Raw genomic sequence first — 17,355 nt, 5'->3', positions numbered from 1 at the left:
AACCATCTCAATCTGCCGAGCAATATCGACAACCTCATCAAAGGTAGCGCCCAAAACCCGCTCCCTGGTCATGAGCAACTGTAGCTGATAAGTGAGGCCATCAATAAACCTCATGATCCTCTCTCTGTCCATGGGAACCAACCATATAGCATGACAGGCCAACTCAGAGAATCGTATCTCATACTGTGTCACAGACATATCGCCCTAGCGAAGTCGCTCAAACTGTCTACGCAGCTCCTCTCTACGGGATCGAGGCACGAACTTCTCCAAAAAGACCACAGAGAACTGCTGCCAAGTAAGGGGTCCTGCGCCAACAGGCCTACGCCACTAGTAAGTCTCCCACCATCTGAGTGCAGCCCCAGAAAACTGAAAGGTAGTGAATGAGACCCCACAAGTCTCCAGAATACGAGCAGTACGGAGTATCCTCTGACACATGTCCAAAAAGTCCTGAGCATCCTCTCTCTCTATGCTACTGAAAGGTGGTGGCTGAAGTCTCCCAAACCTCTCTAACCTACGCTGATCATCCTCAGGCATAGCAGGAACCACAAAATCCTGAGCAACAATAACCGGCTGGGCTGGTGGTAGCTCTGGTGTCTGAAGTTCCTGAATAACCTGCTCAGGTGTGCGAGCGATGGGAGTCTGAGTGCCTCCCCTGGCCTGAGAAGTGGTTGCGGCCGTCGAAATAGAGATTTCCTGAACAAGGCCAGTACACGCTGTCAGAATCTGAGCTAGGGCCTCCTGAAGGCATGGAATCACAATAGGCACAGGTGGTGCCTGAGCTGGTGCATCAACAACTGGAACTTGGTCCTGATCTGGGACAACCGGTAGATCTACAGGTACTCCCCCAACTGATGTACGAGCTGCACCTCTGCCCCTACCACGGCCTCTATCGCGACCTCGGCCTCTCGCGGTCCTGGCTGGTGGTCCTGGCTGGTGGTACTGGTAGCTGGCCCTCCTGACCGATAGCACGAGTCCTCACCATCTGTGAGAGAATGAAACAACAGATGTTTAGTTACTAGAATCAACAGATTCGCACGACAAGAATTCAAGAATGTGGAGTTTCCTAAAGGTTCTGTAGCCTCCTGAAGATAAGTACAGACGTCTCCGTACTGATCCGCAAGGCTCTACTAAACCCGCTCATGACTCGTGAGACCTATATAACCTAGGCTCTGATACCAATCTATCACGACCCAATTAGGCAAGCCGACTCATTTCCAAAACAAACCGATATTTTCATTTCAAAGAAAATTTCAAGGTTATTTAACATAAAACCTCCATTTAAAGAGTTCAAATCAAAGAAAAATAGAACTGCGGAAAAGAAAAGCCTGACATCGAGGTGTCACTAGTCACGAGCATCTACTACAATCCGTCTAACAATATCAAGGCTAACTCAGCCTAGAAAAATAGCTAAATACAACTAGAGGAAGATAAGAGGGAGAAGAGCAGGGGCTGTGATTGCCAAACATCTACCTTACTATCTCCAAGAAACATCTGCAACCAGAACACTCAATAACTGCTACCGTGTCCAACTACACCCTGAATCTGCACACAAGGTGCAGGGAGTAACGTGAGTACGCCAACTCAGTAAGTAACAACAATAAATAAAGACTGAGCAGTAGTGACGAGCAATAAAGCATATAACGTTCATATCATGAAATCTCAGTAAAGTATAACATGCTTTAAAAATCAGTGTTTGAATCGAATCATCTCGTTTAAACCCGGTTCCAGTAAAAAATCATTTAAAGATATTTTTCCAACAGTTTTTCAAACTAAGTCTCAATGCAAAGGAGAGGAAAAGAAATGATGAAATCATAAACAGCCCCTCGGGAAAAACATCATTCAAAAATAGCCCCTCGGGCAAACCTCGCAGTCAGTCGTGCCACTCGGGCATACTTCACAATCACTCTTGCCACTCGGACATACCTCACAATCACTCATGCCTCCCAGTCACTCAGCACTCGGCGCTCGGTACTCGCTCAGTAGGTACCTGCTCTCACTGGAGGTGTGTATAGACTTCGGAGGGGCTCCTTCAGCCCAAGCGCTATAATCTGCACGGACAACTCACGTGCTATAATAATAAAGTATGCTGCAGGCGGGCAGCCTCGATCCATACTCATCCTCATAAATCAGGCCCTCGGCCTCACTCAGTCATAAATATGCTGCAAGTGGGCAGCCCCGATCCACACTCATCCTCACAAATCAGGCCCTCGGCCTCACTCAGTCATAAACCTTTCAAGCCACTCCGGCATTTCAGTAAAACAGGGCATTCGGCCCAAAACAACATTTATATGTATTAAAATAGAGTCATAAAACTGAGTTATGCAGTAAACAAGTATAAACATGACTGAGTATAGATTTACAATCGAAAACAGTGAGAGGATGGTAAGAAATAACCCCTAAGGGTTCAAATAGCATTGGCGTAAGGCCCAAACATGGCATTCAGCCCAATTTACAGAAATTCTTTCTAAAACATATAAGTATCAAATGGTTTCAACAAAGTATGCAACTTTACAGTTGCTACGGGACGGATAGAGTCACAATTCCCCAACAGTGCACGCCCACACGCCCGTCGCCTAGCATGTGCGTCACTTCAAAATAGTAGAATGATACGAAATTCGGGATTTCATACCCTCAGGACCAGATTTACAATCGTTACTTACCTCAAACCGTGAAATTCTTATTCTGCAATGTCCTTTCCTCGTGAATTGGTCTCCAAACGTCTCAGATCTGGTCATAAATAATTCATTTCAGTCAATAAAATTCATTGGAATTAATTCCACAGGATAATAATGATTTTCCATAAAAATCCGAAAATTAGCTCAAATATTGCCCGTGGGGCCCACGTCTAGGAACTCGGCAAAAGTTACAAAATTCGGAAGCCCATTCAACCACGAGTCTAACCATACCAATTTTACCAAAATTCGACCCCAACTCGACCCTCAAATCTTCAATTTAAACCAAGAGGGTTTTCAAATTTTCCCAACTCAATTCACCAATTAAATGATAAAAACAACCATGGATTAGGGTAATTTAATCAATATTGAGTTAAGAACACTTACCCCGTTGTTTCCTCTGAAAATCACCCAAAATCGCCTCACTTCCGAGCTCCAAATCGCCAAAAACTGAAAATGGGATGAAGTCCCAATTTCAGATTTTAAACTCACTGCCTAGACTTTTCTTTTTCGCGAACGCGGCCAATGCCTCACGTTCAGGAAGCACAAAATAGCTCCCGTCCAAATTCCTCCTTCGCGAACGCGACATCACCCTCACGTTCGCGAAGCACAAAAATTCCTCTGCCTCAATTCCTTCTACGTGAACGCGTTCAACCCATCGCGAATGCGATGCTTCGTTCCCTTTCACTATGCGAACGCGACACCCCCTACGCGAATGCGTAGACCAATTGCCTGGGGTCTTCGGCTGCTTCCTCTCTTCTTCGCGAACGCGTAACACCTCTCGCGTTCACGATGTACACCTAGTTCACCCTTCGCGAACGTGAAGAGAAAATATGCCAGCCTCTCAGTTTCTCTTCGCGAACGCGAGGCTTAACTCGCGAACGCGATGAACGAAACCAGATGGTGCATCAGAAAAATTCTAGCAGAGTTTCAAGTCCAAAATCCAACCCGTTAACCATCCGAAACTCACCCGAGCCCCTCGGGACCTCAACCAAATATATCAACAAGTCCTAAAACATTATACGGACATAGTCGAACTCTCAAATCACCTCAAACAACGCTAAAACCATGAATTACACCCCAATTTAAGCCTAATGAACTTTGAAATTTCTAATTTCTACAAACGACTCATGATTCTCACAAATTCACTCGATGATTAGTTTAAACATAAGATCAAGATTCCTCTCTCGATGAAATTCCAATTTTTAGAATCAGATTCCGACCCCGATATCAAAAAGTATACCCCCGGTCAAACTTCTCAAAAATAAAACTTTCGGCATTTCAAGCCTAATTCCTCTACGGACTTTCAAATAATATTTCGGACATGCTCCTAAGACCAAAATCACCATACGGAGCTATTGAAATCACTAAAATTCAAATCCGAGGTTGTTTACATATAGGTCCATATCCGGTCCATTTTTTTCTAACTTAAAATTTTAATTATGAGACTAAGTGTCTCATTTTACTCCGAGTTCCTCCCGGACCCAAACCAAATAACCCGATATAATATAATATAGCTGAATAACACAAAAGAAGTAGAAATGGGGAAAACGGGGCTATACCTCCCGAAACGACCGGCCGGGTCGTTACATGAATAAGGAGAAAAAGAAGAGAAGAAGATTGGTGAAAAGTAGATTAGTTGATGAGGAGGATCTGCCTCCGACCAATGTTGTGGAAGTTGAGGATGAAGAGGTGAATGAGGAACCTACTTCCCTTGTTCATAAATCCTCTAAGAAGACTATGTCTGTGAAACAAAAGAAGGTATTATCTGTAAAGGTTGTTGAAACTGGTGGTAAAGAAAGTGATGAGAAGAAAGAGTCTGGTGAGAATGAAAAAAGTGTTGGGAAAAAGAAGTCTCATAAGAGAAAGCCAAGTGGCAGTGAGGAACATGGTTCCTCAAAGAGGGACAGAGTTGATGTGCTTGAGATTGAAAGGAAAGCAAAGCTGAAGAAGCAAAAAGTCCTGTAGGGTAGAGTCTTTGATACTAACATTCTTGACAAGTCAGGAATGAGGCAGTTGGTTGAAATCTGCGAATTCCAAAAGTGGACTCATTTCTTTATTGTTCAGAGTCCAAAGGTCTATGAGAAGGAAGTTTGCAGTTTCTATGTTGATCTGTTCACTGTGGAAGGTGACACCATCTGTTGAAGGTCACTAGGGTGGACTTTGTGATGATGTGGTTGTGCTAGGAGATATTCTTGAGGTGCCTGCTGAGGGGCTCTCAACTGTTGAGGGGACATGTTCCCCAAGTTTTAGAAAGCTTATTTTAAAGCCTCGGGTTGTTCAGCAAGGGGAACAACTGCACAAGAAGGCACTTCTTCTAGAATACCAACTCCTATTCGAGTTGGTGAACAAGTTCCTGCTATCTCGAGCTGAAAGACAATCCATTGCATCTATAGAAGACCTGGTTCTTTTGGAGGCATTGGGCAGATACACTACTATTAATCTGCCAATATTCTGTTTAAACACATGAAGAAGGTGGCGGACATCAAGGAGGGAAACCATGGGTTGCCATATGGGTTCCTGCTTACAAAAGACTTTGAACGTTTTAAAGTCCCCTTGGGGAGAGCAGCTGTGGGAACTCGTAAGCAAATATTCTCAATGAACACCTTGGAGGAATGCGAGTGTATTGATAAAAGGGGGGAGTTGGCAGCAGTTCTACAATCTCTCAACTAATCGATGCTCAGAGTGCTGTTTATGAGGAGATAAGGAGGCTGAAGGCCCAGAATTCCATTTTTGAGGGAAAGCTCATTCAAGCCAGTGTGGAACCTGGTTCTAGCAGTGCTCAGGGTGCAGAAGTTTTCTGCTTGACGGCTGAGAATGCAGAGTTGAGAAAACAGGTGGAGAACCTGAAAGAGCAGTTGATCAACGAGCAGAGGGCAGCAAAAGCTCGTACTGATGGTCTCCTCAAGGCTCTTGCTCCTTCATCCTTCCCTTTCTCTTCTAGTGCCTCTTAAATATCCCCTTATCAGTGTCCAATTTGTCAGTCCCTACCCTATTCTACAGTGTCCTGTTTTGTTATCTTTTTCCTATGGTTGTGGTACTCTAGTAATGTTTATTTTATGAATATTTTGTAATGATGGTACTGCTACTTGTTTTTCTTCTCCTAAAATTTAATGAGTATCTTAGTCCTTTTTAATGCATGTTATACTCTTGTGTTCAATTTTTAGTTATGATATGTGCACACAAGTGATATGAGTTAATTTTGCTCGGCTTCTTTTTGCATTTACATGTAAAATTCTTTTTATGATGCCAAAATGGGGAAGAAAATTGAAGGGGAGAAACAAGTTCTCAAGGGGAATATGGCTATTCTGCAGGGGGAACTATATGGAGATTTGGTTCTCATGGGGAATATCAATTCTAAGTTTGTCATCATCAAAAAGGGAGAAATTGATAAGTTATGTGACTTTTTGTTTTGATGATTTAACAAACTTCATATGAGAACCAGATAGGGAACCTGATACAAAGCCTCTCCGTGCTCAGAACAATAAGTCAAATATCTGGCATAAGTTCCAATAAAATCAGTTAAGGGAACAACAGAGGGAATAAATGGATATCAGTTCCTCCGGTCACAGTACAAGTCAACTCTTACAGTTGTTAAAGGTGTTGCAGTGCACACGCCATGAAGCATGTTGTATACCGGACACTCCCTTGCATCATCTTTGATGACCTCGATTATATATTACCCACATGAGTCAAGGGATCAAACACACTTGCAAACCCTAAAACATATTTTACTCTTAAGTGTGCAGTCGCCTTCATTCACTCCAAGGCATTGAAGAACAAAACAACAACATAACGAAGTGATGATGCTTTGTGATTACTGTAAAAATAATTTGTGTATGACATGATGTATATGATTTGTAGAACTTGTTAATGGCATGTTATGTACAAGAATTGTTTGTTTGACTGCAAGGTTGTATTGAAACGGCATTCCCCCCCCCCAAGGTGTTTTGAGTAATATCCACCCGGTTACTTTAATTTAGAAGAAATGAAACTAGTAACAGAAAAATGACACTGAGTCCTTAAAAGGAGAAAACTATTTCTCTGAATTGTTGTAAATTATTTTTAGTTTAGGATTACTAAATAGTGTCAGAAATTTGATGGAAAGTAAATTTCTTAGTGATAAGTTATGTGCCTTTTTGTTTTGATGATTTAACAAACTTCATATGAGAACCAGATAGGGAACCTGATACAAAGCCTCTCTGTGCTCAGAACAACAAGTCAAATATCTGCCATAAGTTCCAATAAAATCAGTTAAGGGAACAACAAAGGGAACAAATGGATATCAGTTCCTCCGGTCACAGTACAAGTCAACTCTTACAGTTGTTAAAGTTGTTGCAGTGAACATGCCATGAAGCATGTTGTATACCGGACACTCCCTTGCATCATCTTTGATGACATCACTTATATATTACCAACATGAGGCAAGGGATCAAACACACTTGCAAACTCTAAAACATATTTTACTCTCAAGTGTGCAGCCGCCTTTATTCACTCCAAGGCATTGAAGAACAAAACATCAACCTAACGAAGGACCAGATCCCAGCATTGAATACATCGTGTGTCCTTAGTATTGTTGTGTCTTTGTTTATATTATTTACTTGTAACTCCTACTCAGCTTATTTAGAAGCATTTCATAGGACACTTGTGTACATCATAAACCTTGTGTTTGTGTTTGACTAAGAGTTAGTCAAAGTGGTTACCTTTGTAATAGAGTTATTACAAAGAGGCTTGCAATGTAGTTATTGTAAGCAGGTGAGGGACTAAGAGTTTAATTCTTAGGTTACAATAGGTTGTAATCTAAAGTTGCTCAATTTAGTGAAGTTAAAATTCTACGAGTGTAGGTCGTAGTTTTTAATCCCGTGAGTTGGGAGTTTTTCACGTAAATATTGTTGTATTATTTACTTACTGTTGTGTGTTCTGTGGGAATTTATAATTTGGTGGACTCTTAATTTACATCACTTAGGTCTTTCATTTTGCAGCAGACAACAAAGACATCAAATTTATCTCCTCATAATTTTTCAAGAGGATAGAAAATCTTTAATGGGCCTTGGCCTTCGTGAGAATTGACCCACCTACCACCAAGCCCCATGACCGACGCTGAATATTGGCCAAGTAAGTGAGGATCACTTGAAAGTCATCCCCACTTGAGCTGATGTAGCCTATTAAATTGAGAGCAATATTGCTATTTCCTCTTAATAGGTAAAATTTTAATATTCACAATTTGGTGCTCATGGACAGGGACCTAATAGACATACTCCCTCCGGTCCATTTTAATTGATTTTTTTACTACTTTCACACATATTAAGGAATTCATCTTTTAATATTAATTAAAAATAAAATTGACCATATTAAACTTTACTATCTCTTTAGTTTGTTCATTAAAAATATAACAAATATTCAAATGATCTTTACTCCAAGGACAGTTTTGGAAAAAAAAGTTAATTCCTTCTTGATATTTGGAAAAATCAAATATTGTGGACCACAAAAAAGGCAAAAAAATTAATTAAAGTGGATCGAAGGGAGTATTTAAAAAATTTCAGTGTTCTCAATTCTGCAACTTAGGTTCAATTCGTTATGTTAAGCTCTCCAGCATGATTAGACAATCATAGCAAATCTGAGGTAGAAACACATCTCGACATGCCAAATTGCCAACCGAGTGGAAGACTTGGTTCGACAAACTAATTAAACTTTTGCAAGCTCCGCTGAAGCAGCTGCACATGCTATAGAACAAGTAGAGTAAATGCTAACGCAAATCACTAACCTCACAAACCCCAAGATGTTTTTCCTTCTTTGCATGTACAAAAACCTACATGGCAGGTAACCAAGGAGAGAGGACAAAAGTAACAGGTGACTTCCCTAGCAACCTTATGAATGCTATCAACGAGAGCTATGAAACATTAGGTGAGGACGTGATTCCCATCGCCTCCCCTGGGCGCGAGAGGTCGCCTCCTCCCCATTGCAGCATAACAAAACCCAACGGGAAGGGGGCCTCCACGTCCGCAGAAGAAGGGACACCACCAGCCGTGAAAAAGCTCCTCGAAACATGGCTGACCGATATGCTAGTGAGCGTGCTCAACAAGCCCGCTCCATGCACCACCACAAAAACCGCAAGAGCTTGCACAATATAACGAGCAGACAATCAGAGCAACCGACCAGACCCTCCAACACCAGGTATAGCTCACAATATTACTAACAGTGCAGGTGATGGCGCCCTCGTCGTTGTCCTAAAGAGGATGGAGGAAATGGAAAATAAAAATAAAGCACTTAGAGATCAAATGAAAGAACACCAAGAATGAGTCGATAAGATACTGGGAGCTCCTAAGTTATTGCCAAAGAGTGATGCTGGTAGGTTCGTAGAACAGCCCTACAGCGAAGAAGTAGCCCCGCATGCCATTCCAAAGACCTTTAAAATGCATCCTTGCCTCAGGATATACGACGGAACGACCGATCCCGAAGATCATGTGACTCATTACATCACTGCCGTGAAAGGAAACAACCTCACCAAGGAACAAATGTCCTCTATTTTGCTGAAGAAGTTTGGCGAAACCCTTACGGGAGGGGCATTAACATGGTACTCACAGCTACCAGCTCGCTCCATAGAAACTTTCGAGGAAATGGCCGATAAGTTTGTAATGGTGCATGACGGAGACAAGAAGGCCGAAACAAGAGTAAACGACATATTCTCCATCAAGCAGTCCTTGGGAGAGGGACTGAGGGACTTCCTCGCCTAATTCAATAGGGTAAGGATAACTCTGCCGAATGTGTCCGAGGGGCTGGCGGTCGCAGCCTTTTAGAACGGGTTGAGTAAAGATGGTTCGAGAGCAACTAGAAAATTATTGAGCCAATTGATGAACAAGTCCAAAGGTTAAGACGAGATCCATAATGCTTACTATGCTGAGGTACGAGCAAATCAGGGAACAACACCAGCCATACATCATGGCCCCCACCCCACCTTCGCTCCGCTATGAAGAAGGCCCATCTAGGCCGATAATAGGGACTCACATGAACAAGAGAGGTATGCCCCCTTATTATCTACTCACAATTTTTGTGTATCACCTACAGCTTGTACTATCAACATGATCATCGGCGGCGGCGACGACGCCTCTATCAACGACATTAAATTCACCACCACTCATAAGCTCTAGTGATCTATCACCCATGAATGGTATGACAGACTCGAAGAAAGTATCATCTTCGACAAGTCAAATGCCGACGGTTTGACTTTCTCTCATAATGATGCCCTCGTCATTAATTTGTGTATTCTAGATACTGATGTCAAACATATTATGGTGGACGATGGAAATGGAGCATGCATTATCCATCCCCGAGTCCTCGCCCAAATGAGACTCAAGGACAAGATAGAGTCGCGTTGCATCATGCTAACCGGTTTTTATAATGCAGTTGAGCGGACATCGGGAGAAATTACACTCCCCATCTTGGCCGGTAGCGTAATGCTGGAGATAACATTCCACATCATGGACCAGGCCACCGCGTACAATGCCATAGTAGGACGACCATGGATACATCCCATGAGAGTCATCCCCTCCAGCCTATACCAAGTAATCAAATTCCTAACACCTTGGGGGATATTCAGCATGCGCAGATAACATCGTACATCCCGATAGTGCTATCGTATTGCCTTGGATAGCACGACAACCCAACAGAAAAAATACAAGGAAAAAGAGGCATAGAAATCAACAGGGTCGAGGTCGACACAAGAAGAAACCAGGGACGTCATCATGGATCCCGAAATGGTCGAGGTTGCGGACTCGACCATAGAAGACCTCGACCCTATATAATTAGACCCCAATGACTATAGCAAAAAGGCCTACATCAGCTACAAACTCCGAGAACTAAGTAAATTCAGTCAATTCTTAATAACTAATGCAGATGTGTTTTCCTTCAGCAATGTAGATATGTCGGGCATCCCCAGGGAGATTTCCATACACAAATTAAACATTGACCTATTATACCCCCCAATAAGGCAGGTCAGACGTAAATTCAATCTCACTATCAATGATGTCGTCCGCGATGAGGTGGAGAAACTATTAGAAAATGGCTTCATCAGGGAGTTGAAGTACCCTAAATGGATCGCCAACGTAGTGATGGTAAAAAAGAAAAACAGGAAATGGCGGATATGCATGGATTTCACGGACTTGAACACAGCATTCCCAAAGGATTCGTTCCCATTACCACACATCGACCAACTCATCGGCGTAACAGCCGGGCACGAGTTGCTAAGTTTCTTGGACGCGTACTCAGGCTATAACCAGATATTTATTGGAAGAAGAGGACCAGGAGAAAACCATGTTCATCACCCACCAAGGAACATATTGTTATGGGATCATGTCGTTTGGGCTAAAAACGCGGGGGATACATATCAAAGACTGGTCACAAGGATGTTTAAAGATCAACTCGGCAAGACCATGGAAGTATACATCGACGACATGATGGTCAAGTCCGTAAAGGCAGAGGAACATATCGACCATTTGAAGAAAGCTTTCGACATACTAAGACGGTACGAAATGAAACTAAACCCAGAGAAATGCGTATTTAGCGTAGCCTCTGGGAAGTTCTTGGGCTTCTTAGTGTCACAATGGGGGATCGAGGTCAACCCAGACCAAATCAAAGCTATCGAAGGGATACCAGAGCTCCTGACTACCAAGAAATAAGTCCAAATATTGACTGGTCGAATCGCTGCCTTATCGAGATTCATCTCGCGGTCGTCTGAGATATGTCATAATTTTTTTGGCGTGCTTAGGAAGGACAACGGCGTCGAATGGAAACCCGAGTGCGTCATGCTCTGTGAGAACTGAAGGCATATCTGTTATCACCACCACTGCTTCAAAGCCGGAACCCGGGGAACATCTCCTCGTCCACCTGGCCGTCTCCGAAGTTGCAGTAAGTGCAATCCTGATCTGAGAAAGTAAAGGTACGCAATCTCCTGTCTATTAGATTAGCAAAACACTTGTCGATGCCGAGACGAGGTACCCGCACCTCGAGAAACTGGCCCTGGCACTGGTCATAACTTCACGAAAGCTTAGACTCTATTTCTAGTTCCGCCCTATCTCGATCGTTACCACATTTCCCCTAAGAGGCATTTTGCATAAACCCAAACTATCGAGGAGGCTGGCCAAGTGGGCCATCAAGCTAAGCGAGCACGACATCACATATGAGCCGCGAACGACGATAAATTCGCAAGTGCTCGCCGACTTCGTCGCAGGCTTCAGTGCAAAGATAATGCCTGAAGTCAAGAAGAAAGTCGTCCAAGCTCCCCTCCAAACACAAAATCTCTGAGTCTTATACACCGATGACGCTTCCAACGCTTCCAGATTCAGACTGGGACTCGTACTCGAGGTTTCTACAGGCAAAGTGATTCGCCAGTCCATAAGATGCACAAATATGACTTACAACGAGGCCGAGTATGAGGCCGTAATTGCAGGATTGAGGCTAGCACTCAAGTATGGGCGAAGAGGTTGAAACTCTACTGTGATTCCCAACTCGTATTAAACCAAGTCACATGGACTTTCCAAATCAAAGAACAAAGGCTGCAAAAAAATCAGATTGAGATCTGTAAGCTGCTGCCCGAGTTCGACGAATGCTAACTCGATCAGATCCCGCGTATGCAGAATGCCGAAGCGGACGGCTAAATTGGTCACAACTACAAAAAGCATCACGTCCGAGGATAAAAGTGTGTCCACCTCCTCAACTCATCGCTAGACCAAATCGAGGGAAGAACTGTAAGCTTAACTTGGGATTGGTGCAATCGTATTATTGCCTATTTGCAGGACAGTGCACTCCTGAACGACAAAAAGGAAGCCAAGAGACTGAGAATGAAAACAGCCAGACAGAGTCTCCTCCACAGCGACCTGTATAAGAGGACATACGGCGGCCCTTTGGCGAAATGTTTGGGCCAAAACCAAACCCATCGTGTCCTCGAAGAGGTACATGAATTCCATTGTGGAGCTCACTCCGGCAATCGAGCACTCGTTAGATGTATCATACAGGCAGGATACTATTGGCCCACCATGAAAAAGGATGCCTTAGAGCTCGTGAAGAAATGCGAGCTGTGTAAGAAGTACGCCCTAATAATTCACCAGGCAGGCGAACATCTGCACTCAGTCACCTCTCTATGTCCATTCATCAAATGGGAATTGGACATCATAGGCCCCCTCCCAGCAGGGCGAGGTAACGTACAATTCCTTTTGGTTTTAACTGACTATTTCTGTAAATGGATGGAAGCAGGAGCGTTCGCCCAAATACGCGAACAAGAGGTAATCACCTTTATATGGAGGAGCATCATCTGCCGATTCGGCCTACCCAAGAAGATTAGTTGTGTCAACGGACCCCAGTTCACGGGGAAGAAAACCACCGAATTCTTCGATAAATGGCATATTAAGATGATACTCTCAACCCCATATCGCCCAGTGGGTAATAGTCAGGAAGAATCCTCCAATAAATCGATATTAAACATCATGAAGAAAAAGCTCGAAAACGCCAAGGGATTGTGGCCGGAGATAGTGCTAGAAGTACTATGGGCGTATAGAAGAACTCTAAAGATGAGCACTGGAGAGACGCCCTACTCTTTGGTTTATGGGACCGAGGCAGTGATATCGATCGAAGTCGGAGAACCCAGCCTAAGGTACTCCCACAAAAGCGGTACTAGTAATGATAAGAGTAGAAGGCAGGAACTCGACGAAATCGATGAACGAAGAGATATGGCATACATAAGGATGGTTGCCCAAAAACAGCAAGCAGAACGTTATTACAACAAGAAAGCAAAGTTCCGGCTGCTCAAAGTAGGGGACTAAGTGTTCAAAGCCAAGACTCAAGCGAGCAAAGATCCACGAGAAGGCAAGCTGGGAACCAACTGGGACGGCCCATACAAAATCACGGCCAAAGGAAACAAAGGTTTGTTCTAATTAGAGACAATAGATGGAAAGCAACTACCGAACAACTGGAACATTAGCCACCTCTAGTACTTTAACTTTTATGGGATGAAGCGCCCCTAAGTCGTGCTCTTTTTCCCCCACTTGAGTTTTGTCCCATTAGGTTTTTCTCAAGGAGGTTTTTAACGAGGCGACTAAAGGGAACACTTCGAGTCGAAGTACGCAAAGGAAGGACTATTTTTCTCTTTCATTGCCCGACTCTTCAATACTCTCCAAGTCAAACAATGAAGGGATTAGGTAGACTGGGACTAGGACTGGAACGCCAGCCAACACCCAAAATCTATAACTCTCTCCACTCATGCAACCAGAGCAACAACGTCAAAGTAATGAGAAACTTACGTTTATCAGGACACCTTTTTGTGTTAAGGTTAAGTTCGACCACGCACGAATAACACATGTCATCCCTCGGCCATGATTTAATAAAAGGTTAGGTTTGACCATGCTCGAATAATACCTATCGTCACTCGACCACGATTTAACAAAAGGTTAGGTTCGACCACGCTCGAACAACACCTATCGGCCCTTGGCCGCAATTTAATAAAAGGTTAGGTTTGACCATGCTCGAACAATACCTATCGGCTCTTGGTCACGATTTAATAAAAGGTTAGGTTCGACCATGATCGAATAACACCTATCGGTCCTCGACCGTGATTTAATAAAAGGTTAGGTTCGACCACGCTCGAACAACACCTATCAGCCCTCAGCCGCGATTTAATAAAAGTTTAAGTTTGACCATGCTCGAACAACACCTATCGGACCTCAGCCATGATTTAATAAAAGGTTAAGTTCGACCACGCTCGAATATCACCTATCGAACCTCGACTGCAGTTTAATAAATGGTTAAGTTCGACCACACTCGAACAATACCTATCGGCCCTCGTCCGCAATTTAATAAAAGGTAAAGTTCGACCCGACTCAAACAACACCTTTCGGACCTCGGACACGACTTAGAAAAAGACCAAAATCAAGCAACTTCAAACAACACCTATCAGCCTAATCTAAATAAAGAGGCACACCCGACCTATATAAACAAAGTGTAGATACGGCCCATAAATAGCCGTCAACAAGGCTACGACCAACTAGAATATAACGACAATAGAAATAGTAGAAGTTGTAAACAAGAAAACAACAAAAGACAAGTACACAAGTGCGGAAACAAGTAACAAATATGGAAGAAGGTGTATAAAACAACTTAAGCATCTATATACAAAAATCTATGGAGTTCATTACAAGGGATCTTAAAGAGAAAGACAAAATACATAAAAAAGTCAAAAGGGAAAGACTACTGGCCCTCGCCATCACGACCCTCCGCGACCTCACCATCTCGGCCCCCGTCGTCATCGCCACCTTCGCCCTGAGGATAAGAGGTATCATACCAGGCGTCCTCCTCGATTCGGTCCACCCCCTCTTCCCCGTCCTCCTTGTTATCCTCAGGCGTAGCGGGATCATATCCACAAGCGACTCAAGCTTCACGAGCCATAACCCGGGAATCCTCAAGAGCAGCCTCAAGAATGGACCCCGTTGCATGCAAGTCCCGAACACATCTAACTGGGCCTCGGCATGGATCCATTCTTTATATAACTCCCGAGGTACGTTGGAAAAATCAGAAGTGTTGAAAGAGGACGGTCGTGCAAGTAGTTGAGCCTTATCGGCCTCTAGAGCGGTCACTCGATCATGAAGGACGAAGTTGTCTTTCTCCAGCTCTCCAATCCTCTCCTCGAGCCGGTCTTCCTTAGCTCTCGTTGTTGATTGATCATTTTACCTCTTGGCTCGAAAGTCTTATTCGCCAACTCAAACATCTTTGCCTTCCTCCGAGGGTCCAAATTAGAGGACTCCGCCTTCTCAAGTTCCTCTTTTTTCTCGATGATCTCGCCGTTGAGGGCCTCCAGCTGAAATCGGCACTCTTCTAGTTGCAATTCAACCACTTGAGCTTGAAGATCACTGCATTGAGCCACTACTCCCCTACTAACTTCAAGCTCCTCTTCCCTACTCCTCAACGTCCCCACGAGGACGCTACACTTCTCGATGGCCTGCACCAACTCATCATCCCTCTTCTTCAGATCATCCCTCAGGGCCTGCATGTCACCGCCCTTGCGAAACCGACTGCAGAGATCCCAATACTTTCCGCGATACTCAAGATATTTATCTTTCAGTTTCACGAAGATCTCTTTACGCCTCTTCTCACTCCGGGCACTCTCAATCTCCAAAATCACTGTCTGCAAACATTTTTAAAAAAAAAAAGAAGAAAAAAGTAAGAACAAAGAACGCCTAAAAAACAGGAAAAAAGGTCGAATCACAAACACTCACCCTAAGAGCGAGGCCAGCAATGCTCCTCGACAAGGCACTGTCATCTATTTCCTTAAGGGTATTACCCTCAACTTTGGAACAGAGAGGACCAATGGAAGGGATTACCTTGTCGATGTTCACCAATAAGTCACGATCCATAGGGATCGCAATAGTCCTTGTAGACCCCTCCAACCTTACCTCGAGCAGAGTAAGCCCCTCTTCAATCATCCTAAGGTCGTCCGCATCAACATCGGAACCTGATTCATTGCCCTCTTCAGTGATGCTTTTGCCCCTTCCGTCAGCAGGCAAAAAGGTATCAACAGTTGTCCGAGAGGTCGAAGCCTCCTCTCGTCGCGAAGGTTCAAGAACGTCAGTAGTCGCCCTCTCAATCTTCATTCCCTAGGAATGAAGAGATACGTCTACATAGGCTTCCACCGGCCTCGAAGCCTCGAGACTCGGTTCAACATCGTTTCCACAAGAAGCATCACCATCTCACGCAACAAGAAGTCCTCTTCCGCCGCACCAGCGGCTAGGGCAACTTCGTCACCCGCATTCACAGACCTTCTCTTTCGAGGTTGGAGATCTCCGTCACTGGGCGAAGGCTCATCGTCCTCGTCAATGAGAGAGTATATAGGAGGATCAGAAATCGAAACGGCCAAAGCAAAGGCGATGGCGAAAACGGCAACGGGTGGAATAGGAACAAAGACAGGATCAACCGTAGTCGAAGCAGGGGCGAAGACCGAAGGTGTAGTGGCCTTCCTCTTTCGAAACGAGGACGTAGAAGCTCTCGACCTCCTCGTAGATCCCTTGGCCGAAGCTAAAGAAAAACGGGAAAAGGAAAAATCAGCAAAAGTAACAGACATGGGCGAAGAAATCCCGGCGTTAACGGTAGGGTGCAAGTTGCCTGCCGATGGAAGAGACGACCTAAATCTCTAAGAAAAGCTCGACCAATCATGTATCCCTCCGTATGAGGAAGAATCTGTCTAACTCAATCGGCAATGTGGGTCACCATCTGGAGAGGTCGAGAAGTAGCTGCAGAAAGGAGGAAGCCGATTAATCGACCCGCAGTAAGGAAAATATTAGAAACAAAAAGGTATGTAAACTAATACGAGCACTTACGAGTAGGGTTCCAAGCCTCAAGGAAGCGTGCGGAAGAGGACACTACGTCTTCGGTCCTGACATAAAAATAGTCGAGCCAGAAAAGCCGACTAGCTTTGTCGTCCATCATCACTACCAAACATTTTCCCCTGCAGTGGCGAAGATTCAGCAAAGTCCCTCGATATAAATGAGGGGCAAAGAGATGGATAAGGTGGCGTACTGTTATGTCGACATCGGCCAATTCGGCGAACTTCGTCAACATCATGACTACCTTAAAAATATAAGGGGCAAGCTGCGTCGGGCATACGTTGTAGTAGCGTCATAACTCTTCTATCAACGGTGGCAGA

Source organism: Nicotiana tabacum, chromosome 23 (assembly GCF_000715075.1).
Source record: "Nicotiana tabacum cultivar K326 chromosome 23, ASM71507v2, whole genome shotgun sequence".
Taxonomy (NCBI): domain Eukaryota; kingdom Viridiplantae; phylum Streptophyta; class Magnoliopsida; order Solanales; family Solanaceae; genus Nicotiana; species Nicotiana tabacum.
The sequence above is the reverse complement of the archived record's forward strand: the minus strand, read 5'-3'. Positions refer to the sequence as shown.